This window comes from Phocoena phocoena, chromosome 9 (genome assembly GCF_963924675.1).
Source record: "Phocoena phocoena chromosome 9, mPhoPho1.1, whole genome shotgun sequence".
In the NCBI taxonomy this organism is placed as follows: Eukaryota; Metazoa; Chordata; class Mammalia; order Artiodactyla; family Phocoenidae; genus Phocoena; species Phocoena phocoena.
This window is the reverse complement of record NC_089227.1, coordinates 79,025,703-79,049,695: the sequence shown is the minus strand read 5'-3', so window position 1 is coordinate 79,049,695 and position 23,993 is coordinate 79,025,703. Positions and strand designations below refer to the sequence as shown.

Sequence of the window (23,993 nt, the reverse complement as noted above, 5' to 3'; positions counted from 1 at the left end):
AGATGCTGACTAATGACCTTCAGTATAGCAGTTTCAAGACAGTTAAGGGTTTTATGAGTGAATCCACTTAGTGAAGGCAGCATTCTTCCTCAGACTCAAGTGCAGTCTCTGTGTCCTCTCGATGTCTCTCCCTAGGGATCCTTCAGCTAGAGTAAAGAGAGGATTCCGTCTCAAAAAAAGATGCCTGGATGGTTCAGGCCTCTTGACACCCATATACTCAACTGAATTTACTCCTGAAGAGGTAAAAGAACAAACTGACACTATATTTAGAGTCATAGTAAATAATCAGGTGTGTGGAGCTTGATGTCTTTTAGTCCTGAAATACTAGTGGATTTAAGAGATATGGGTAATGCTAGCTGACACAGTAGTATACATCTCTAGATATTTCATAATCTAAAAGATATATTATATTTGGAACAGTACTGCATCTTTCTTTTTTATTTATTAAGCCATCTTATTTTTTCAAGCAGTTGAAAATAGGCATTTGTTAATGTTTAGCTTTGCTTTTAGTATCTTTTGTTTCTGTCTTTAAAATTAAAGATTCAATACTATGGAAAGATCTATAGGCTGCTCAAAAGTGACATATACTCACCAGCACTCTTTTGTAGGGAAGTCTTTAAAAGATGAAAAACAAAAACAAAAACTTCCCAACTTGGGCTCCACAATTTGGGTTAGATTTTAAATTTTAGATTAATAATAAATGTAGCTCAAGAATACACAAAATAAAGTAGGTTGAACTTGATTTGCACCCTTAATGAGTGCAAAAAGGCAAAAGCTAAATTTAAATTTTATTAAACAGAGGATTCTCAGAAACAGAGAAGGCATCTTTTGATGATACATAAAAATGAGAAGAAAGCTTTCCTTTAAAAAGAAGTTTCTACCTGAAGACTTTGAAAAGATTTACAGTAGAGGGAGTTGTAGTGAAGAGAAATATTTTTTAATTTAATTTTTCAAAACTCCACATGGATATTGAAAATTAGAATTATCAAGCAAACATTTGTCATTTTATATATTATCAGAACCTTCTGCAGCAAGCATCTGGGAAAATCTTTATTTTTGGAAGTACCAAGTATTACATTGGTTGCTTTGGCAGTGGTTGTACTTGGAGATTACATGCTCAGTTTTCTCCCAGATTCATCAATCTCCTCCTCTCCTGGGGAGGAATAAGGGGGCAGAGAAAAGATAAAAGTGTTTCTACCATACTATTTTGGAAATTTCTTTCCCTTCAGGACACAAAAACCTTGGAAAGAAATGTGCTTCTCCAATACATGTCTACAGGGTGACAAGATATTTTGGTGTGCTGGGGACAGTCACAATTATATCCATTGTCCTAGGTTCTAGTGCACCTTTTATTTCTCAGTTTCGCTCCAATTTAGAAAATAAATTATATGTACACCCTACATATGTAGCAATTGCCCTATATAGACTCAAGAGAAGTATAACACAGATCTTTCTCAGTTTACGGTGGATTAAGTCTCAATAAGCCCATTATAAGTTGAAAATATTAAGTTGAAACTGCATTAATCTACTTAACCTACTGTACATCACAGCTTAGTGCAGCCTCCCTTAAATGTACTCAGAACACGTACATTAGCCTACTGTTGGGCAAAATCATCTAACACATAGATTGTTTTGTACTAAAATGTTGAAATGTCACATGTAATTTATTGAATACTGTAAGGAAAAGAAAAAAACAGAATGGCTGTATGGGCACAGAATAGTTGTAAGTGTACGAGTTGTTTATCCTCGTGATTGCGTGGCTGACTGGGAGCTGCAGCACTGCTGCTGCCAGGCATCACAAGAGAGTATCTTAGGGCAAATCACTAGCCCAGGAAAAGATCAAAATTCAAAACTTGAAGTACAGTTTCCACTGGATGAATATTGCTTTTGTATCATTGTAAAGTTGAAAAATCGTGGAACCACCATAAGTCAGGAACTGCACCGAAAATAGAAATTTCAAAGATTATGTTTTCAGGGATCATTTCTATAGTTCATTATGAGAGAAGTTTCTCTGAATGTGTAGAGCACTTGAAACTCTGAGGAAGAAGCTTAGTGTTCTCTCCTGAGTGTGAAGCTGGTTCTTGGTGTTGGTTCTGCAACTGCCATTGGCCACTGATGATCAGTCTTCTCTTCCTTTGGGAGAGCAAGAAGAAGAGGACACTGAGTAAAACAAACAACAAAAAGAGAAGTTTCAAAGTACTTTCTAATTAACCTACAAACTGGAGGAATATGAAATTGCAAAAAAATTTATAAAATCAAAACAAACAATAAAATTGGTGACATCAGTCAATATGATAATTTTATTTATTAACTTTATTCTTTATTTATAAGAGTTTAACAGCTTAGAAATAAGGGTAGGGTTTTTTTTAATTTGAAAATTTAACTATAGAATTATTAGTCGTCTTCAATAAACCAATTTGTACTTTTTTACTCTTTCTCCTCATGAGAGGAAAGGCTTCATGTAATTTTTGGCTCAAGTTAATGAGCACACTGAAACATCTCACCTCTATTTAAGAGCATGCTAAGATCCATTTATACAGAATACACCAAAATTCCTTTTCTGGATTAATAACTACCAGTGCTACCCCCGAACCAACTCAATTCCACTTAAATTTAAGAAACAATAGTTTTGGACTCATAGATTGATGGAACAGAGTAGAGCCCAGTAATAAACCCACACATATATCGTCAAGTAATTTATGAGAAAGGAGCCAAGAATATACAACGGGGAAAGGACAGTCTCTTCAATAAATGGTGTTGGGAAAACCGAACAGCCACATGCAAAAGAATGAAATTGGACCATTATCTTTTACACCATATACAAAAATTAACTCAAAATGGATTAAAGACTTGAATGTAAGACCTGAAACCATAGAACTCCTAGAAGAGAACATAAGTAGTAAGTTTCTTGACATCCATCTTGGTAACGATATTTTTGGATTTGACACTAAAAGTAAAGGCAACAAAAGTGAAAATAAACAAGTGGGACTACCTCAGACTAAAGCTTCTGCACAGCAGAGGAAACCATCAACAAAATTAAAGGCAACCTACTGAATGGGAGAAAATATTTGCAAATCATATATTGGATCAAGTGTTAATATCCAAAATATGTAAAGAACTCACACAACTCAATGATAAAAAAACAAACAATCTGATTTTAAATGGATAGAAGATCTGAATAGACATTTTTCCAAAGAAGACACAGAGAAGGCCAACAGATATGTGAAAAGATGCTCAATATCACAAATCATTAGGAAATGCAAATCAAAATCACAATGAAATATCACCTGACACCTGTTAGAATGACTATAATGAAAAAGACAAGAAATAACAAGTGTTTGTGAGGAGGGATGTGGAGAAAAGGTAACCCTTGTACACTAATGGTGGGAATGTAAATTGGTGTAGCCACTATGGAAAACCATATGGAGGTTCCTCGACAATTAAAAGTAGTACTATCACATGATACAGCAATTCCAATTCTGGGTATTTATCTAAAGAAAACAAAAACACCTAACTTGAAAAGATATATGCATTCCTATGTTCACAGAAGCATTATTTACAATAGCCAAGATATGGAAACAACCTATATGTCCATTAATGGATAAAGAAAATGTGATACACACACACACACACACACACACACACACACACACATACATAATGAAATATTATTTAGCCATAAAAAGTGAAATCTTGCCATTTGCAAAAACATGGATAGATCTTGTGGGGATTATGCTATGTAAAAACAGAGAAAGGGGCTTCCCTGGTGGCGCAGTGGTTGAGAGTCCGCCTGCTGACACAGGGGACACGGGTTCGTGCCCCGGTCCAGGAGGATCCCACATGCCGCGGAGCAGCTGGGCCCGTGGGCCATGGCCGCTGAGCCTGCAGGTCCGGAGCCTGTGCTCCGCAATGGGAGAGGCCCACGTACAGCAATGGGAGAGGCCCATGTACAGGCCCGCATACAGCAAAAAAACCCAAAAAAACAAACAAAAAAAAAAACAGAGAAAGACAAATATAATAGGAGCTCACTTGTATGGGGAATCCAAAAAGAACGAAGCCCATAGATACAGGGAGGAAGGAGCAGATATCTGGTTGTAGATTGGGGGTGGGAGGGAGGAAGTGGGATAAATGGGTAAAGGTAGTCAGAAGGTATAAACTTCCAGTTATAAAATAAATAATCCATGGGGATGTAATGTACAGCATAGTGACCATAGTTGATAATACTGTATTGCATATTTGAAAGTTTCTAAGAGAGTAAATCTTAAAAGATCTCATCACAGGAAAAAAATCTTTGTAACTATGTATGATGACAGATAGTTAACTAGATTTACGGTGGACACCATCTGGCAATATATTCAATATCATATCATTATGTTATACACCTGAGATGAATACAATGTTGTATGTCAGTTATGCCTCAATTTTTAAAAGTTTTAAAATGTTTTAGTTGGTTCAGTAAGATTTTTTCAAGTGCCTCAGTATGGAAACCAGAAGTGAAGGAGAAATAACATAAATATATGCCTAAATTGATCACATCCGCATGAGCCAACAAGGGACAGGAAATGAGGGGTGGGTAAAGGAAGATTAGTGAAGCTTCTTCTTCAAGAGGATGAAATAGACATAGAAACCAATGTTGCATAATAAATTATCTTTCAAAATAACATTGAGATTTGAAATAGATGAGTAGAAAGAATTTTTAAAATGCAGAGAAACAGAGTGACTGCATTCTAATTGAATCATAACAGATGATATAGACTTATTTGATTTTTTTATGTACCAAAGGAAAGAAACTTCTATTTTTACTGTATAATGAACTCATGTACCCAAAAAAATGTATTCAGAAAAAAATTCTTGTTGGAATTGAAGTCAAAGAAAGAGCTAGTTTAAAATGTAAGACATTCATTGTAGAAAAATATGTCTGATAAAAAGAGCAAAAAGAACAAAAAACATGGAGTCAAAATGAATAAATAAAAAATGACTAACAGAGGAGAGGAACCAAGATGACGCAGTAGAAGGACGTGCTCTCACTCCCTCTTGTGAGAGCACCAGAATCACAACTAGCTGCTGGACAGTCATCGACAGGAAGACACTGGACCTCACCAGAAAAGATACCCCACATCCAAAGACAAAGGAGAAGCCACAATGAGACAGTAGGAGGGGCCCAATTACAGTAAAATCAAATCCAATAACTGCTGGGTGGGTGACTCACAGACTGGAGAACACTTATACCACAGAAGTCCACCCACTGGAGTGAAGGTTCTGAGCCCCACGTCAGGCTTCCCAACCTGGGGTTCCAGCAACAGGAGGAGGAATTCCTAGAGAATCAGACTTTGAAGGCTAGTGGGATTTGATTGCAGGACTTCGACAGGACTGGGGGAAACAGAGACTTCACTCTTGGAGGGCACACACAAAGTAGTGTGTGCATCGGGACCCAGGGGAAGGAGCAGTGACCCCAGGGAGACTGAACCAGACATACCTGCTAATGTTGGAGGGTCTCCTGCAGAGGCGGGGGGTGGCTGTGGCTCACTGTGGGGACAAGGACACTGGCAGCAGAAGTTCTGGGAAGTACTCCTTGGCGTGAGCCCTCCCAGAGTCTGTCATTAGCCCCACCAAAGAGCCCAGGTAGGCTAGAGTGTTGGGTTGCCTCAGGCCAAACAACCAACAGGGAGGGAACCCAGCCCCACCCATCAGCAGTCAACTGGATTAAAGTTTCACTGAGCTCTGCCAATCAGAGCAACACCCAGCTCTACCCACCACCAGTCCCTCCCATCAGGAAGCTTGCTTAAGTCACTTAGATAGCCTCATCCACCAGAGGGCAGACAGCAGAAGCAAGAAGAAATACAATCCTGCAGCCTGTGAAACAAAAACCACATTCACAGAAACATAGAAAAGATGAAAACACAGAGGGCTATGTACCAGATGAAGGAACAAGATAAAACCCCAGAAAAACAACTAAATGATAGGCAACCTTCCAGAAAAAGAATTCAGAATAATGATAGTGAAGATGATCCAGGACCTCAGAAAAAGAATAGAGGCAAAGATCGAGAAGATGCAAGAAATGTTTAACAAAGACCTAGAAGAATTAAAGAACAAACAAACAGGGATGAACAATACAATAACTAAAATGAAAACTACACTAGAAGGAATCAATAGCAGAATAACTGAGGCAGAAGAACAGATAAATGACCTGGAAGACAGAATGGTGGAATTCACTGCTGTGGAATAGAATAAAGAAAAAAGAAGGAAAAGAAATGAAGACGGCCTAAGAGACCTCTGGGACAACATTAAACACAACAACATTCACATTATAGGGGTCCCAAAGGAGAAGAGAAAGAGAAAGGACCAGAGAAAATATATGAAGGGATTATAGTCGAAAACTTCCCTAACATGGGAAAGGAAATAGCCACCCAAGTCCAGGAAGTGCAGAGAGTCCCATACAGGATAAACCCAAGGAGAAACACACTGAGACACATAGTAATCAAACTGACAAAAATTAAAGACAAAGAAAAATTATTGAAAGCAGCAAGGGAAAAACGACAAATAACATACAAGGGAACCCCCATAAGGTTAACAGCTGATTTCTCAGCAGAAACTCTACAAGCCAGAAGGGAGTGGCATGATATACTTAAAGTGATGAAAGGGAAGAACCTACAACCAAGATTACTCTACCCAGCAAGGATCTCATTCAGATTCGATGGAGAAATCAAAAGCTTTACAGACAAGCAAAAGCTAAGAGAATTCAGCACCACCAAACCAGCTCTACAACAAAAGCTAAATGAACTTCTCCAAGTGGGAAACACAAGAGAAGAAAAGGACCTACAAAAACAAACCCAAAACAATTAAGAAAACGGTCATAGGAACATACATATCTATAATTACCTTAAACGTGAGTGGATTAAATGCTCCAACCAAAAGACACAGGCTTGCTGAATGGTGACAAAAACAAGACCCATATATATCCTGTCTACAAGAGACCCACTTCAGACCTAGGGACACATACACATGCAAATGGAAATCAAAAGAAAGCTGGAGTAACAATACTCATATCAGATAAAATAGACTTTAAAATAAAGAATGTTACAAGAGACAAGGAAGGACACTACATAAAGATCAAGGGATCAATCCAAGAAGAAGATATAACAATTATATATGCACCCAACATAGGAGCACCTCAATACATAAGGCAACTGTTAACAGCTATAAAAGAGGAAATTGACAGTAACACAATAATAGTGGGGGACTTTAACACCTCACTTACACCAATGGACAGATCATCCAAAATGAAAATAAATAAGGAAACAGAAGCTTTAGATGACACAAGAGACCAGATACATTTAATTGATATTTATAGGACATTCCATCCCAAAACAGCAGATTACACTTTCTTCTCAAGTGCGCATGGAACATTCTCCAGGATAGATGACATCTTAGGTCACAAATCAAGCCTCAGTAAATTTAAGAAAATTGAAATCATATCAAGCATCTTTTCTGACCACAACGCTATGAGATTAGAAATGAATTACAGGGGAAAAAAATGTAAAAAACAAACACATGAAGGCTAAACAATACATTAGTAAATAACCAAGAGATCACTGAAGAAATCAAAGAGTAAATCAAAAAATGCCTAGAGACAAATGACAATGAAAACACGACCATCCAAAACCTATGGGATGCAGCAAAAGCTGTTCTAAGAGGGAAGTTTATAGCTATACAAGCCTACCTCAAGAAACAAGAAAAATCTCAAATAAACAATCTAACCTTACACCTAAAGGAACTAGAGAAAGAAGAACAAACAAAACCCAAAGTTAGCAGAAGGAAAGAAATCATAAAGATCAGAGCAGAAATAAATGAAATAGAAACAAAGAAAAGGATAGCAAAGATCAATAAAACTAAAAGCTGGTTCTTTGAGAAGACAAACAAAATTGATAACATTAGCCAGACTCATCAAGAAAAAGAGGGAGAGGACTCAAATCAATAAAATTAGAAATAAAAAGGAGAAGTTACAATAGACATGGCAGAAATACAAAGCATCCTAAGAGACTACTACAAGCAACTCTATGCCAATAAAATGGACAACCTGGAAGAAATGGACAAATTCTTAGAAAGGTATAACCTTCCAAGACTGAACCAGGAAGAAATAGAAAATATGAACAGACCAATCACAAGAAATGAAATTGAAACTGTGATTAAAAATCTTCCAACAAACAAAAGTCCAAGACCAGATGGCTTCACAGGTGAATTCTATCAAACATTTAGAGAAGAGCTAACACCCATCCTTCTCAAACTCTTCCAAAAAATTGCAGAGGAAGGAACACTCCCAAACTCATTCTATGAGGCCTCCATCACCCTGATACCAAAACCAGACAAAGACACTACAAAAATAGAAAATTACAGACCAATATCACTGATGAATATAGTTGTAAAAATCCTCAACAAAATACTAGCAAACAGAATCCAACAACACATTAAAAGGATCATACACCATGATCAAGTGGGATTTATCCCAGGGATGCAAGGATTCTTCAATATATGCAAATCAATCAATGTGATTAACATCAATAACCATATTAACAAATTGAAGAATAAAAACCATATGATCATCTCAATAGATGCAGAAAAAGCTTTTGAAAAAATTCAACACCCATTTATGATAAAAACTCTCCAGAAAGTGGGCCTAGAGGGAACCTACCTCAACATAATAAAGGCCATATATGACAAACCCACAGCAAACATCATTCTCAATGGTGAAAAACTGAAAGCATTTCCTCTAAGATCAGGAACAAGACAAGGATGTCCACTCTCACCACTATTATTCAACATGGTTTTGGAAGTCCTAGCCATGGCAATCAGAGAAGAAAAAGAAATAAAAGGAATACAAATTGGAAAAGAAAAGTAAAACTGTCACTGTTTGCAGATGACATGATACTATACATAGAGAATCCTACAAATGCCACCAGAAAACTACTAGAGCTAATCAATGAATCTGGCAAAGTTGCAGGATACAAAATTAATGCACAGAAATCTTTGCATTCCTATACACTAATGATGAAAAATCTGAAAGAGAAATTAAGGAAACACTCCCACTTACCACTGCAACAAAAAGAATAAAATACCTAGGAATAAAACTACCTAGGGAGATAAAAGACCTGTATGCAGAAAACTATAAGACACTGATGAAGGAAATTAAAGATGATACCAACAGATGGAGACATATACCATGTTCTTGGATTGGAAGAATCAATATGGTGAAAATGACTATACTACCCAAAGCAATCTGCAGATTCAATGCAATCCCTATCAAATTACCAATGGCATTTTTTACAGAACTAGAACAAAATATCTTAAAATTTGTATCGAGACACAAAAGACCCCGAATAGCCAAAGCAGTCTTGAAGGAAAAAAACAGAGCTGGAGGAATCAGACTCCCTGACTTCAGACTATACTACAAAGCTATAGTAATCAAGACAATATGGTACTGGCACAGAAACAGAAACATAGATCAATGGAACAAGATAGAAAGCCCAGAGATAAACCCACCCACCTATGGTCAACTAATCTATGACAAAGGAGGCAAGGATATACAACGGAGAAAAGATAGTCTCTTCAATAAGTGGTGCTGGGAAAACTGGACAGCTACATGTAAAAGAATGAAATTAGAACATTCCCTAACACCATACACAAAAATAAACTCAAAATGGATTAGAGACCTAAATGTAAGACCAGACACTATAAAACTCTTAGAGGAAAACATAGGAAGAACACTCTTTAACATAAATCACAGCAAGATCTTTTTTGATCCACCTCCTAGGGTAATGGAAATAAAAACAAAAATAAACAAATGGGAACTAATGAAACTTAAAAGCTTTTGCACAGCAAAGGAAACCATAAACAAGACAAAAAGACAACCCTCAGAATGGGAGAAAATATTTGCAAATGAATCAATGGACAAAGGATTAATTTCCAAAATATATAAACAGCTCATGCAGCTCAATTTTTTTTTTTTTTGTGGTACGCGGGCCTCTCACTGCTGTGGCTTCTCCTGTTGCGGAGCACAGGCTCCGGACGCGCAGGCTCAGCGGCCATGGCTCACAGGCCCAGCCACTCCGCGGCATGTGGGATCTTCCCAGACCGGGGCACGAACCCATGTTCCCTGCATCAGCAGGCGGACTCTCAACCACTGCGCCACCAGGGAAGCCCATGCTGCTCAAAATTAAAGAAACAAACAACCCAATCCAAAAATGGGCAGAAGACCTAAATAGACATTTCTCCGAAGAAGACATACAGATGGCTAAGAAGCACATGAAAAGCTGCTCAACATCACTAATTATTAGAGAAATGCAAATCAGAACTACAATGAGGTATTACCTCACACTGGTTAGAATGGGCATCATCAGAATATCTACAAACAACAAATGCTGGAGAGGGTGTGGAGAAAAGGGAACCCTCTTGCACTGTTGGTGGGAATGTAAATTGATACAGCCACTATGGAGAACAGTATGGAGGTTCCTTAAAAAAGTAAAAATAGAATTACCATATGATCCAGCAATCCCACTACTGGGCATATACCCAGAGAAAACCATAATTCAAAAAGACACATGCACCCCAATGTTCATAGCAGCACTATTTACAATAGCCAGGTCATGGAAGCAACCTAAATGCCCATCGACAGATGAATGGATAAAGAAGAGGTGGTACATATATTGAATGGAATATTACTCAGCCATAAAAAGGAACGAAATTGGGTCATTTGTTGAGACATGGATGGATCTAGAGACTGTCATACAGAATGAAGTAAGTCAGAAAGAGAAAAGCAAACATCGTATATTAACACATGTATGTGGAACCTAGAAAAATGGTACAGATGAACGAGTTTGCAGGGCAGAAGTTGTGACACAGATGTAGAGAACAAACGTATGGACACCAAGGGGGGAAAGCAGTTGCGGGGTGGGATGGTGGTGTTATGAATTGGGCGATTGGGAATGACATGTATACACTGATGTTTATAAAATGGATGACTAATAAGAATCTTCTGTATTAAAAAATAAAATTCAAAAATTAAAGAAAACATAGGAGACAATTTTTGAGATCTTAGGTTAGGCAAAGATTTTATAGAGCATATATAAAAAGCAGAACCCCTAAAAACTGGGTAGTTGAATTTAACTCCCTGCTCTTTGAAAGACACTGAAAAGAAAATTAAAAGACAAACCACTGACCAGAAAGAAAATGTTTGTAAACACATATCTGATGGGAGACTGTATCAATAATACATAAAGAACTTAAACATACTCATTAAAATATTTGAACAGATGCATTACCAAAAAGAAATGATTTGGAGAGCAAACACATAGAAAGGCACTTTCTTTCCATCAGTATTCATCAGAAAAACTCACATTAAAATCGCCATGAGATACTAATACACAGCTACTAGGAGAGCTAAAATTAAGCAACAACAAGAAAAATTGGCAACATTAAATGCTTGAGTGTGCAGAGCTGGATCCCTTCTACATTGTTGATGGGTTGCAATGGTGCAGTCTCTTTGAATAGTCTTAGATATTTACCCAACAGAAATGTAAAAAATATCCACATAGAGATTTGAACATGAATGTTTATAACAGCTTCATTCATTATAGCCACATACTGGAAACAACCCAACTATCCATCAATTTATAAAGAGATATATAAATTGGGACATATTGATCTAAAGAAATAAGGGCTGAGCAATAAAAAGGAGTGAACTACTGATGAACAACAGGATTAATTTCAGAAGTGTTTTGGTATGTGAAAAAAGCCAGGTCATTTATAAAACATTCTAAAAAGGCAAAACTGTAAATACAGAGATCAGTAGCTGCCAGAGCCTGGGGGTGAGGGATTGACTCTAAAGGAGCAGGAGTTAATTGTTTTTTTAAATCAATCCCTATTGGAGTGTAGTTGATTTATAATGTTGTGTTAGTTTCTGCTGTACAGCAAAGTGAATCAGTTATCCATATACATATATCCACTCTTTTTTTGGAGTTAATTTTTGAAGTTATAGCAAGGTTTTCTATCTCAGTTGGGGTGATGATTATCCTTTATATTTGTCACAGCTCACCAAGCTTCACACTAAAGATGGGTGAATTGTGCTGTTTGTGAATCGAATTTCATTAAAAGTGACTTAAAATTTCATTATAGCAAAATGTATAACCATACTTTTAGAGACATTCAGGAAATTATCAAATGCATTTTCTTGAGCTAGGAAAAGTGTTTCAAATTGTTTCACTAATTTTCTTCTCTTTATTCTTTGAAATTTTCCATTTCCATTATCCTCTCCTTTTATATAACTTAGGTTTGGGTCATTTCATTGACCAGAAAAGAAAAATAATCTGCTCCGTGTTAGGCTTCTGTGGGTCTCCATACCTGCAAGAACTCAGCCAGCGCCTCCAATCTTCTCACCACTGGAGGCCACGTTTGATGCCTCTTTCCCACCTCAGCGGGTGTGAGCCGAGGGTCCACGGTGGAGGGCTGCCAAGTCCTAACAGCGACTTTCCACAAAAGTAGCCTTTGAGGTCTGTGGTTGCCATGGCTACTGGCACGACCAAATTTGAGTACACCACTGCTTTAAAACAGTCAAAGAATTTTAAAATAGGGTTGATCTATTAGATTGAGACATGGATTATAAGCCATCTTGACATAAGAGAAGGTGACATTTTCTCTGTGATACAAATTTTAGAGATAGAATAAATAAGTTTAAACATACTACAGTTTTCTTTTTTTTTTAATAGTCTATCATTTACTTGAGGAGAAAATGAGGAAACCTGGACCAGTAATAAAACATTGACATTGATTGGCTCATAGAAACCCAAAGGGTCAAAATGGTCACCCCATTAAAGTGGGGTCTAAAGGGGTCAGGGGCGTCTGGACTCAAATGTGGCTCACAGTGATCATGTCTCCAGTACCCACATGTATATTTGGGGCTGATATATTTAGCAGTTGCAATAACCTCATTTTGGTTTCCAGTCCTGTGGGTAAGACCCATCAGTGTAAGGAAGCCCTGAAATTGCACCCAAGTCAAGGTAGTAAATGAAAACCAATTATTACATCCTAAGTGAGAGAGTGGAAATTAGTGTCACCGTTAAAATTGTGGGATGCAGAGGTGGTGGTCATGATCACATCTCTGTTTAATTCACCTGTCTGATCTCTGCAAAAACCAGAGGAAGCCCAGAGAATGACTATAGAAGGCTGTACCTTCCAGAAGTCACCAGCCTTACTGAATGTTGGAATGGACTATTAAAGGCAAACTTACATGGCCAGGCAATACTCTGAATAGATGTGGTTCTGTACTTCAGGGTGCCATATTTGTAATATGTCAAAGGTTTCGCTATGGTGATTTTTGCTCAATAAAAAAAACATGGGTTTGGGAAAAAAATGACCAACAAAAATGTTAACAAAAGAATTCATAATTGCTTTTCAAAGTAGTCTATGTTTAAAAAGATCTAGAAAAATTAGTCTGCTGATAAAAGAGTAAGAATTGAAACTATTAGTTAAAAAGTAGCTATGAAAGTAAGTGATTTTTTTTCTTCGGTACTGCCTTTTAACAAGAAAATTACAGGAAATGTACGATTAAGAAATAACAACTTTACATAAGGCCATGAGGGGAAGAGAAGAGAATACATTGAATGTGACTCAGTCAGAGGGAAGTGGCATCACTGTGACAATACAAAAGGAGTTTGTAATGAGCCTACTGATGTGTTTAGAGTTAACTGATAAAGTGGTTGCCTCCCCTGAATGATTGTAATAGCCTCTTACAAGTCTCCCAACTTACACTCTTGTGTCCTCCAGTCTAGTTGCAACATGGCAACCACAGTGTCCTCTTAAAACCTTAAGTCAGATCATACCCCTCCTGTGCTCAAAGCTCTTCAATGATGCCCCATGTGCCTCAGAGTAAAACTTAAGGTTTTACATGATCCTGGAAGGCCCTGCATGATTGGGACACAGTTACCTACCTCTCTGACTTCCTCTGGATCACTCTCTAGTCACACAGGCACCCTTGGAGTTCCTACAACAGACCAGTCGTGTGCCTCCCTAAGAGACTTTGCTCCAGCTCAGTAGTTCTCAAAGGATGCCCCAGGGATCCCTGTAAGTCCCCAGGACCCTTTCATGGGATCTAAAATGTCAACTATAAAACAAAAGCTCAACAAATTTGAAGAGTGTAAAAGAGACCTGAGACCATAACACTGAGAATCATTGCCCTAGCTAATCCACTGCAGCTTGGAGGGCTCTTCCCTCACATATCTGCTTGGCTCAGTTCCACACCTTCCTCAAGACTTTGCTTGTGCTTCACTCTCCCAGTGACCCTACCCTGACCACCTCCTCTAAATCTCAGACTTCTCAGTCTCACTCACATTTTCTCTTTCCCACGACATTTATTATCTTACAACACATTATATAATTTACTTAAATATTATACTTATTGTCTATCTCTACAACTCTACAACACAAGCTTTGAAAGGGTGAACGTCGTGGTCTGTTTTGTACACTGATCTATCCCAAGAGCATAGAAGAGGGCCTGATACTTAGTGGATGTTTGTTGAATGAATAAATGAATGATGAACAGCTGATAAAAATAGATTTCCAAGACACGTTGAAGTAATAGCTTTACAAAACAAAGCAAATGTTACATACATTCATCAAAATTTAATAAATGGGGAAAATGTTTAAGTGTCTATAAGCATCTAAAGAACAAATAATAATAAAAAGCAACATAAAGACTACTACTTTCTCTGGTGAACCTGTTGGCACAAGGAAAGAAATCTTTGAAAGACCTTGTATCAGTAATTACGTGCTCCAGTCTGTGAATGAAACACACCACTTCCATCACAACTAATTACTCATTAGCTAGAACTAGCCACGTGGCCCCTCCCAACCAAAAAAGGGACCAGAAAGTACACTCCCACCATCTACCTGAAGGCAAGAACCTGGAAATATTTGATGACTAGCACTACCACATGGTGAATTATGTTTCAAATTTGGTAGAACAATTTAAAAACCAAGATTAATAAAATTTCCTGGGCTTCCCTGGTGGCCGGGCTTCCCTGGTGGCACAGTGGTTGAGAGTCCTCCTGCCAATGCAGGGGACACGGGTTCGGCCCCAGTCTGGGAAGATCCCACATGCCGCGGAGTGGCTGGGCCCGTGAGCCATGGCCGCTGAACCTGCGCGTCCAGAGCCTGTGCTCCGCAACGGGAGAGGCCACAACAGTGACAGGCCCGCGTACCGCAAAAAATATAAAAAATAAAAAAAATAAAAAATAAATAAATAAATAAAATTTCCTGTGACATTAGTTCAGAGTATGCAATGATTGTAAAAAACAAATAATGCTAACTTTATTATAAATAATAAATGGTTTATTAAGACTTATATAGCAGAAAATAGGTTAGGATATGTTACAGTCATTATAATGAATTTTATTAATGATTTGGACTTGGGAGTCTTCATTTGTTACCCACATCTTTCCTTCCTTCCTTCCTTCTTCCCTCTCTTCCTTTTTTCCTTCCCTCTTCCTCCCTTCAGCAAATAAGTATTGAACTCCTCTATGTACAGCTAAGGGTACTGGATGATGAAGATACAACAGTGAATAGACAAGATTCCTGTCCCCACAGAGCTCATAATCTATTGGCGACAAACAGGTAAGCAGAGTTTGCAAATGAAAAAGTTATAGATTGTGATAAATGTTATAATGGAGATAAACATTTGATAAAGAATGAACAGGAGAGTCAGGAAAGTCTGAAGTGATACCAGAGATGAGAGCTGTGGGCTGTGAAGGAGCTAGTCCTGCAAAGACCCCGAGGAAGAGAATTCCAGACACAAAGAACATGAGTGAACAATTTCAGAGTCCTGCGTGGTCTGAGCTGTGGGAGGAAGGGGGAGAGTGGTGAGGGAGAAAGAGAAGCAGGCAGAGAGTGACCACGCAGGGCTTAGCTGATGAAGGTGACGAGGTTCGATTTTATTCCAAGAGCAATGGAAAGTCATCAAAGGCTTTGTAAGCAAGGGATTGACCAGATTCCTCTTATGTCTCTAAAAGATTACATTCGCTTCTGGGAGAGATACAGAATGGATGGGGGACTATTAGGAAGTTAAATGCAGAAATCCAGTTGGTTTTGATTAAGTTTAGATAATGAACATGGGGAGAAAGGAAGACTCAACACATATTTAAGAAAGCCAACAAGATTTCATGCTGGTACATATGGAATCTAAAAGAGAAAAAAAGTGGTTCTGATGAACCTAGGGGCAGGAAAGGAATAAAGAATGGACTTGAGGACACAGGGAGGGGGAAGGGAAGGCTGGGACAAAGTGAGAGAGTGGCATTGACATATATACACTAGCAAATGTAAAATAAATAGCTAGTGGAAAGTAGCTGCATCACACAAGGAGATCAACTCTGGCGGTTTGCGACCACCTAGAGGGGTGGGAAAGAGAGGGTGGGAGGGAGACACAAGAGGGAGGGGATATGGGGATATATATATACATATAGCTGATTCACTTTGTTATACATCAGAAACTAACACAACATTGTAAAGCAATTATACTCCAATAAAGATGTTTAAAAATAAACAAATCAATCAATTAATTAATTAAAAAAAGCAAAGACCAAGTACTGACATTAAAAAGAAAAAAAGATATGCTGGATTAGATGTGGAGATGAAAGAAAAGGGAAAACTCAAAGACTGAGGAAATTGGCTGGATGGTGAGGCCATTTACTGAAATGGAAAAGGCAGAGAAGAAATAAATTGGAATTGTGGGCAGTCAAGAATTCTTTATTTAACATACTAAATTTTATGTGCTTCTTAAATATCCAAGAAGAGATTCCACGCATTCTGGAAATTTTAACATTAATTTAACATTTATTAAGCACTTATTATGAGCACTGTATTCAGAATTTAATATATACAGCAGGGTCAGAATTTTACGTCATACTATGTAATGTATACATTTTACATATACATATATATGTTTATTTATGAATGTACTTCTTATCGTAAATAAATTACATAAAATGTAATTGCTTTATTTTGTCTACAACTACTTTGGTTTTCAACTTGAATTCCCTACATTTGAATAGGAAAAAAATTAACTGTCCAATTCCATTTAAATTTAATCCAATCCAACATCTTTAAAAGTATAATGTTTCTGGGCTTCCCTGATGGCGCAGTGGTTGAGAATCTGCCTGCTAATGCAGGGGACATGGGTTCGAGCCCTGGTCTAGGAAGATCCCACATGCCGCGGAGCAACTAGGCCCGTGAGCCACAACTACTGAGCCTGCGCGTCTGGAGCCTGTGCTCCGCAACAAGAGAGGCCACGACAGTGAGAGGCCTGCGCACTGCGATGAAGAGGAGCCCCCGCTTGCCACAACTAGAGAAAGCCCTCGCACAGAAACGAAGACCCAACACAGCCAAAAATTAATTAATTAATTAATTAAAAGAAGGCTCAACGTCAAAAAAAAAATATTATGTTTCTTTCTATAGATTAAAAGTCTCATAGGGTCTTCTCCATTCTTCTGCCTCTCTCCCTAAGGATGGTGCCCTCTCATGCAGGGGTACAACTTATACAACTGCGTGGCAACAGGGAAGTGTCAGGGGCCTTGAATGTAATATCCTTTGCCTCTTCTGGTTTCTAGTGCAATATTTTTTATCCACCAGGATGTTGCTGAAAGCTCTCCAGCCCGATGCTCAATCTCTTGGGGTCAGTCTACCGCACGCAGGATCAAAGGCAACGCAGGAAGCCTAAATCCCCAGGCCTTCCTCCACGTGAACATAGTTCATTCTTATGTGCCTGTGCTGCAACTTGGGACATGGCAGCCCGCATGTTTGCTTCCTCCCAGAATCTCAAATGGTGAGTAGAAGGGTGAAAGAGTACCTCTCCATTCTCTGTGTTCCTTGCAATTAAAGAATGCCCAGGTCTAGGCCAGAGCCAAAACCCAGAGAAGGAAAAATGCAGAGACATCCACTCTCTTCATTCTCCTACAGTCCTCTTCTTCCCATAATTACCCTTAGTTTGAAAGGAGTGTGTTTTACCCCAGAGAGGGCCTGGCTGGCCGCCATAGGTAGAAGGGGAAACATCTCTCCATCACTGGTTAACTGCTAAGCTGAGTCCTCTAAGCTTATAAGGCTGAAGTCTTACTGCATAATCCAAACGTATACGTCAGAAGAAGAATTTTAATTTATTCTATTTGCATTCATCATATAAACAAATTTTAGATTCATCCTGCACAGATGGAAGCTTTCTTAACACCAAGGTAAAAGTCATGAGTTCAGAAAAGCAAAAAAGAAAATTATATTATTTATGTTAAAAATTACCAATCCTCACATCAAACTTCTAAGATTGGTACACTTATTAATTCTATTTTAGAAAAGAAATAATCGATGCTCATAAAGGTTATGTAACACAAATTATAAGATGACATTATTGGGATTTCAAACAATTCTATCTACCAAGCTTCTGCTAAAATGTCTTTTCTTGACATTTTTGTGGTTAATCCTTGCAAAGAGGAGAAAATGAAAGTAGAGGATTCCAACACAATATGTAATACAGATGACTATAGACTGACTTAAAGTCTACACCCTAACAAGGGCCCCAAAAGTAAATAATCTGAAACAGAATCAAGTCATGTATTGGTTAGGAATGACATAAGAGAGCAGAACATCCTTGCACAAAGAAAGCTGGCATTATTCTGGGCATGTGCTCAAGAGTTACGATCAACTCCAAAATCTGAGTAGCTTAACACATAAGTTTATATTTTTGTCCACATTACACCTCTCATATGAGTTGGCAGACTTTCTGCTCCACACGGTCATTCAGAGACCCAGGCCAGTGGAGCTGCTGCCATGTTGTAGATGCACCAGCCTGAGCACGCAGCTTCCTCTGGTGTTCTGTCAGGGAAAGAGGGAAACGAGGCACTTGCAAAGGCGTTTCAAATAATACACTTACATCCACTAGTATTTCACTAGTCAGAACTAGTCCTTTGAACCCATCTAATTGCAAGGTGACCAGGAAATGGCAGGAGAGCAAATGGGTTTGATCTGCCCCTGCCACGGCCCCATGAACATAATTCATATATCCAGCCACCTGCCTCCACCTTACTTAAGTTCTTTCATTTCCAAGGTTGCCTTTAAATTCAGGATAAATATTATTATCCTTGTTTTAGAGACTGCTTTACATATTGTGATCAAGGAAAAGTATTGCAAGATCTTTACAAAGCTTTATTAAATGCTAAATTACAGTTCTAAGATCACTGTAGGTAATATTTTGTGTGTGTGTTTTTTAATGAAGCAGTGTTTATGGCACGAGAACTCATCTAATCTTATACCTGTTAGGAATAAGGCACCACACAAGTAGAAGGGTGGAGTCTGCTGAATGCATGGTTTCTATCACCACAGCTTGCCCATAACCTTGGCCTTACTTCTGGTTTAAATACACAAGAGTGACTTCAACGTTAAACATCTGATTGTGTTGCAACTGGCTTTTCAATTACAACTGACTGGTTTCCATTTACAAAATTCCTTACATTATGAGTCTCGAACAACAGAAGTTTGTGAGTCAGTATTAACACAGGGAACTTGAACCTACTATAAAGAGTTACTTCAGAAGTTGAGGTCTTTAGGAAATGTAAGGAAGTAGCACCACCTGGTGGGTAAGAATGACAGGAGAAATTGGAGATTTGCTTATTAAGAAATGAGTAGTTATGGGCGCTTTTAAAAATTATTACAATTGCTGTAGATATAATCAGTTTTCCAAACAAAAGCCTTTTGAGAGCTTTGGAATTGATACCTGAGGAATGAAATTCTCTCCTTAGAAAACAGGGACAAATAGAGGGTGTATGACTTTTCACCTTATCATTTCTGATTGATGGCTGTTCACCGGGATCTGGGGAAACCCAGGTCAGTGAAAATGGCCTGTGGTAGTGATGAGAGGGTGGTTTACAACCAACCCAAGACTATGATCATCAAAGAGCCGAGAGTCTTGGTAATTTTAGAAAGTTTACACGTGCTAGGCCAAGGCACTAGCATAGGCCTCCAACTCACTTAGTACTTATTAGTAAAGTGTGAGCAGGGGCCCTTCCTCATATCTGTTTATTGGTCAGTATCAGAATTTAATGGTGAGATTCTTTTTGAAAAAGGCATGAACAACAAAAGTTTTCAGCTTTCAAGTATCTGTGCCCCATTTATTTAGCTGACATTTTCGCACAGCTTGAAGATTGCTTTGTTAACCTGAAACAAATATTTCTGCCATAGTTCTCCAGCCAAGATAGGTTTGTTTGGGATCAGTAAAGAACTGCAGTTCAGGGTCTGCAACCATGTCAAGGCATGTGCAAGTCCCTGCATGGCAAGGGAAGGAGCAAGCTTTTATACAGGGGAAAAGGAAGTTAGGAGGACTCTAGTAAACAGAGTCCATGGCTTTTCATTGCCTGAGTCCTTGCCAGGAAAGAAGAGGGGTCTTTTTCTGTCCAATGGGCTCTGTCAGTTCTACAGGGTATGAGAGCTCCTCTTTCTGGTCTCCCAACTCTATTTAACTGAGGCTTCTGTTTATTAATTTTTCATAGCTTCCTTGAGAAATTAAATTTGGGGTTCTATTTAGCCATTTTTGAAAGCTGAACTTAAACAGAGCAACAATGTAATGAACCTGTTCTGGAATACCCCACTGTGACACTTTAATCCCAGCTTTTTCTGATATGTTCAGCAGTAACAGGACAATGGTAGACCTGATCTACAGTAAGGGAAGGTACAAGAATAGTCAGCGAACAGATGTTGAAACCTCAACATGTTACCCATCAGTTTATCATTGAAACTCATTAAGCCAGGCTCCCTGAAGGGACTGTTTTCACCTGACTTTTCCCCCGTGTGCATATCAAAGCCAAATGTATTTTATAGTCTTCAAGTATATAGAGCAAGAAGTTGTAGTCAGCAGGCTTCGGGGGTCAAGAAAGATGCCTTAGTCCAGGAGCTGAAAGTCCAGATTTTGAACCAGATTTTTTTCTCTTTTGAGATCTTGTTACCCATTAGCTTTACCCTCCCCTCCCCACCCCCATTTCCCATCCCTCTCACCCTAAGCAACCACTAATCTACTTTCTTTCTACAGATTTGCCTATTTTGGACCTTTCCTGTGAATGGAATTGGCTTCTTCGTTATTGGCTTCTTTCACTTGGCATAATGTTTTCAAGCTTCCTCCATGTTGTAGTATATATCAGCACTTCATTCCTTTTTGTAGCTGAATAATATTCCGTTGTATGTCTGTACCACATTTTGTTTATTCATTCGTCCTCCAAATGGCATTTGGATTTTTCCACCTTTTGGCTATCATGATTAATACTGCTTTGAACGTTAGTGTACACATTTTTATGTGAACATATGCTTTAATTTCTCTTGGAATGAAATGACTAGATCCTAGAAATGGAATTGTTAGGTTATATGATAACCATGTTTAATAAAATACCTGATTGTTAATCCTGGCTCTGGTGTTTCTAGCTCTGTGTTTTTAGGAAAGTTATGCCTCAGTTACTTTATCTATAAAATGGAGCCAACAGTACTTCATATGCTTGTTTTAAAGATAAGGGAAGTTACTATATAAAAGGCTCATAGGGACTTCCCTGGTGGTCCAGTGGCTGAGACTCCGCTCTCCCAATGCAGGGGGTCCAGGTTCGATCCCTGGTCAGGGAATTAGATCTCACACGCCACAACTAAAATTAAAAAAAAAGATCCCCACATGCCACAACAAAGATCCCACATGCTGCAACTAAGACCCAGTGCAGCCAAAATAAATAAATAAATGTGGTTTTTTTTAAGGCTCATAATATATCTATAAACATCACATAAGTGGTTTTTTTGTTTTTGTTTTTGTTTTTTTTTAATCAATTTCCATATCCTCTTCCCTGCCCCTTTCATGACAAAAGGAATAGTTTCAGGTTTGGTCAGATCTGGACAATTCTTCCTGTATTGTCCCAACTCTACTAACCATTTTCTGTTTTCCCAGAATGTCTAACCCCACATTGTTCTGTGTTTAAATTGTGGCTTCTTTTCTTTAGTGCCTTATAAGGGTTAATAAATAGTGCTTATTCTTTACATTGGCAAAATATCAAAGTTCACTTAAATATAGGCTTTATAGAGGCTTCGTTTCCCTGCAATATAGCTTGCAAACAGTTGCCTTCCTGCTTTTACTTGTAAGCTGTGGGGAAGATATTTAATTATTTGCTTGGCCCAATACTCTTAACGCTAGTGTCTTACCCTATATGTCTCTGTCCCACAGGACTCAAGGGGCCAGTTTTATTCTGCTCCATTTTGGGTAAGAATTCCTTGTTTGTTGGGGTCCAAGGTGAAATGGCTCCCACCATGGTGCAGTACCATGACTCTCCCCGGTAACTATTATACATTCCACTAATCATATTTCTGATTAAGCCAGTCAGGCTTACAACCATGGAGACTACGTTGATAGTAAGTTCTCAAGTCCTGAGATGCTCTATTTAACAATATGACTCAAAGGACATTGGGTCTCAGATTTTATCACTGTAAAAACAGTCCACTTGGCATAAAGATAAAATATGCTTAAAGTCAACTATCTAGCAAATACATCAAACTGTTCTTAAGCAAGGAAGACAGAAGGGGACTTTTATTTACTGAGAGCTTACTATGTGGCAGATGCTAGCTGCTTTAAGTAATATTTTGGACCCGTTCAAGGCTGAAGCATGAAGTCCTCTATTTGTGCCTAATAGCACAACTTCTTGTTACAAAATGTCCCAGGGGCTTTGTGACCATCACAGAATGCTCCTAAGGACTAACACAGATGCCCAGACACACATCTTATCTTGCATGGGCCCAGGATATCTGTAGGTGAGAACTTAAACCTGGTCCACATATTGTGTTCAGACATCCACAAACCAGTCTAGGGGACTGGGATTCCTTGAAAGAGGCTGGCCTGGAGAAAGGGACCTTAGAAACTATGAGAAGATATGGAAGAGCAGGTCTAAGTTGGTAGCTTGCCTGAATGTCAAAGGGAGCCATGGATGTGGCAGCAGGAGGCTACACATGACCTTCCCTGACATTGTTCCTCACCAAGCGTGAGTGTGCTATGGCTGGGACCTACCTGCAGATCTGGTTCTAGGGGCCTAACTTGAAATATCTCTGATCATGAGACTTGAAACGAGTTTTTCTACTGTCCAGAGATGGAGAGAGGCATGAGGGCAGCAGCCTGGGGCCAAGAGCAGAGGATGTGAGAACAAAGTGAATGCAGGCAAACCTCACCCACAGGGCCTCCCAGACAAAATTAAATGAATGGGAAGGGCTGCCACCAAAAAACTGATTTTTCTACTAGTTGAGCAGCTGTGGACTCAAAGCCTTGAGATTCGGGATATTATTATAAATGTGAAATACTTATATGTCCTGTCAGGTGAAGCCTAAGGGCTATATGGGTTATGTGCATTTAACCTACACAATTGATTTTACAGAAGAAAAACTGAGGCTGGGTGAGGTAATAAGTCACCTAAGTGCACAGAGATAATAAGCAGTAGAGCCAAGAATCAACACCTGAGCTGTGTGACTCCAAAAGCCAGGATCTTTCCCCTATACAATTTGCTTCTGGAGATACAGAAGATTCAATGGAGCATAAACAGCATGCACTTATAGTCTTCCAAATAACAGTGGTAAAAAGCAACACATGTTGAACAACTATTCTATGCTAAGTGATTTGCCTATGCATCAGTGTGATTTTCTGAGAAATTAATTAATATTTTGATTTTTTTTCTATTGTCTTTACACCAAAGAATAATGCTAGTGCCCTATGCCTTTGAAATCTAGATTCCCTTTATCCTCAGAGTGAGAGTAATAGGACTCATTTCAAAGCCCTCAGCCAATATAGGGATTAAATTGAACTATCCCAAAGGGGATGAAAATGGAGGCTTCAGGAAACTGGTCCAACCCTGGAGGTTGTTCCCCGATTGAATCATGGGGAGCACTGTAATTTCTTCAAGTGCCTG

At 38.6% G+C, this 23,993-nt stretch overlaps 1 non-coding gene across 1 annotated transcript; it reads left to right on the top strand.

Annotated features, from left to right (window-relative positions):
* The first annotated feature begins 1,959 nt into the window (after window positions 1-1,959).
* On the top strand, window positions 1,960-2,166 carry LOC136128622 (small nucleolar RNA U3). The gene has a single exon (XR_010656213.1). It is a non-coding gene; the product is annotated as a small nucleolar RNA U3 (small nucleolar RNA).
* Window positions 2,167-23,993: the final 21,827 nt, after the last annotated feature.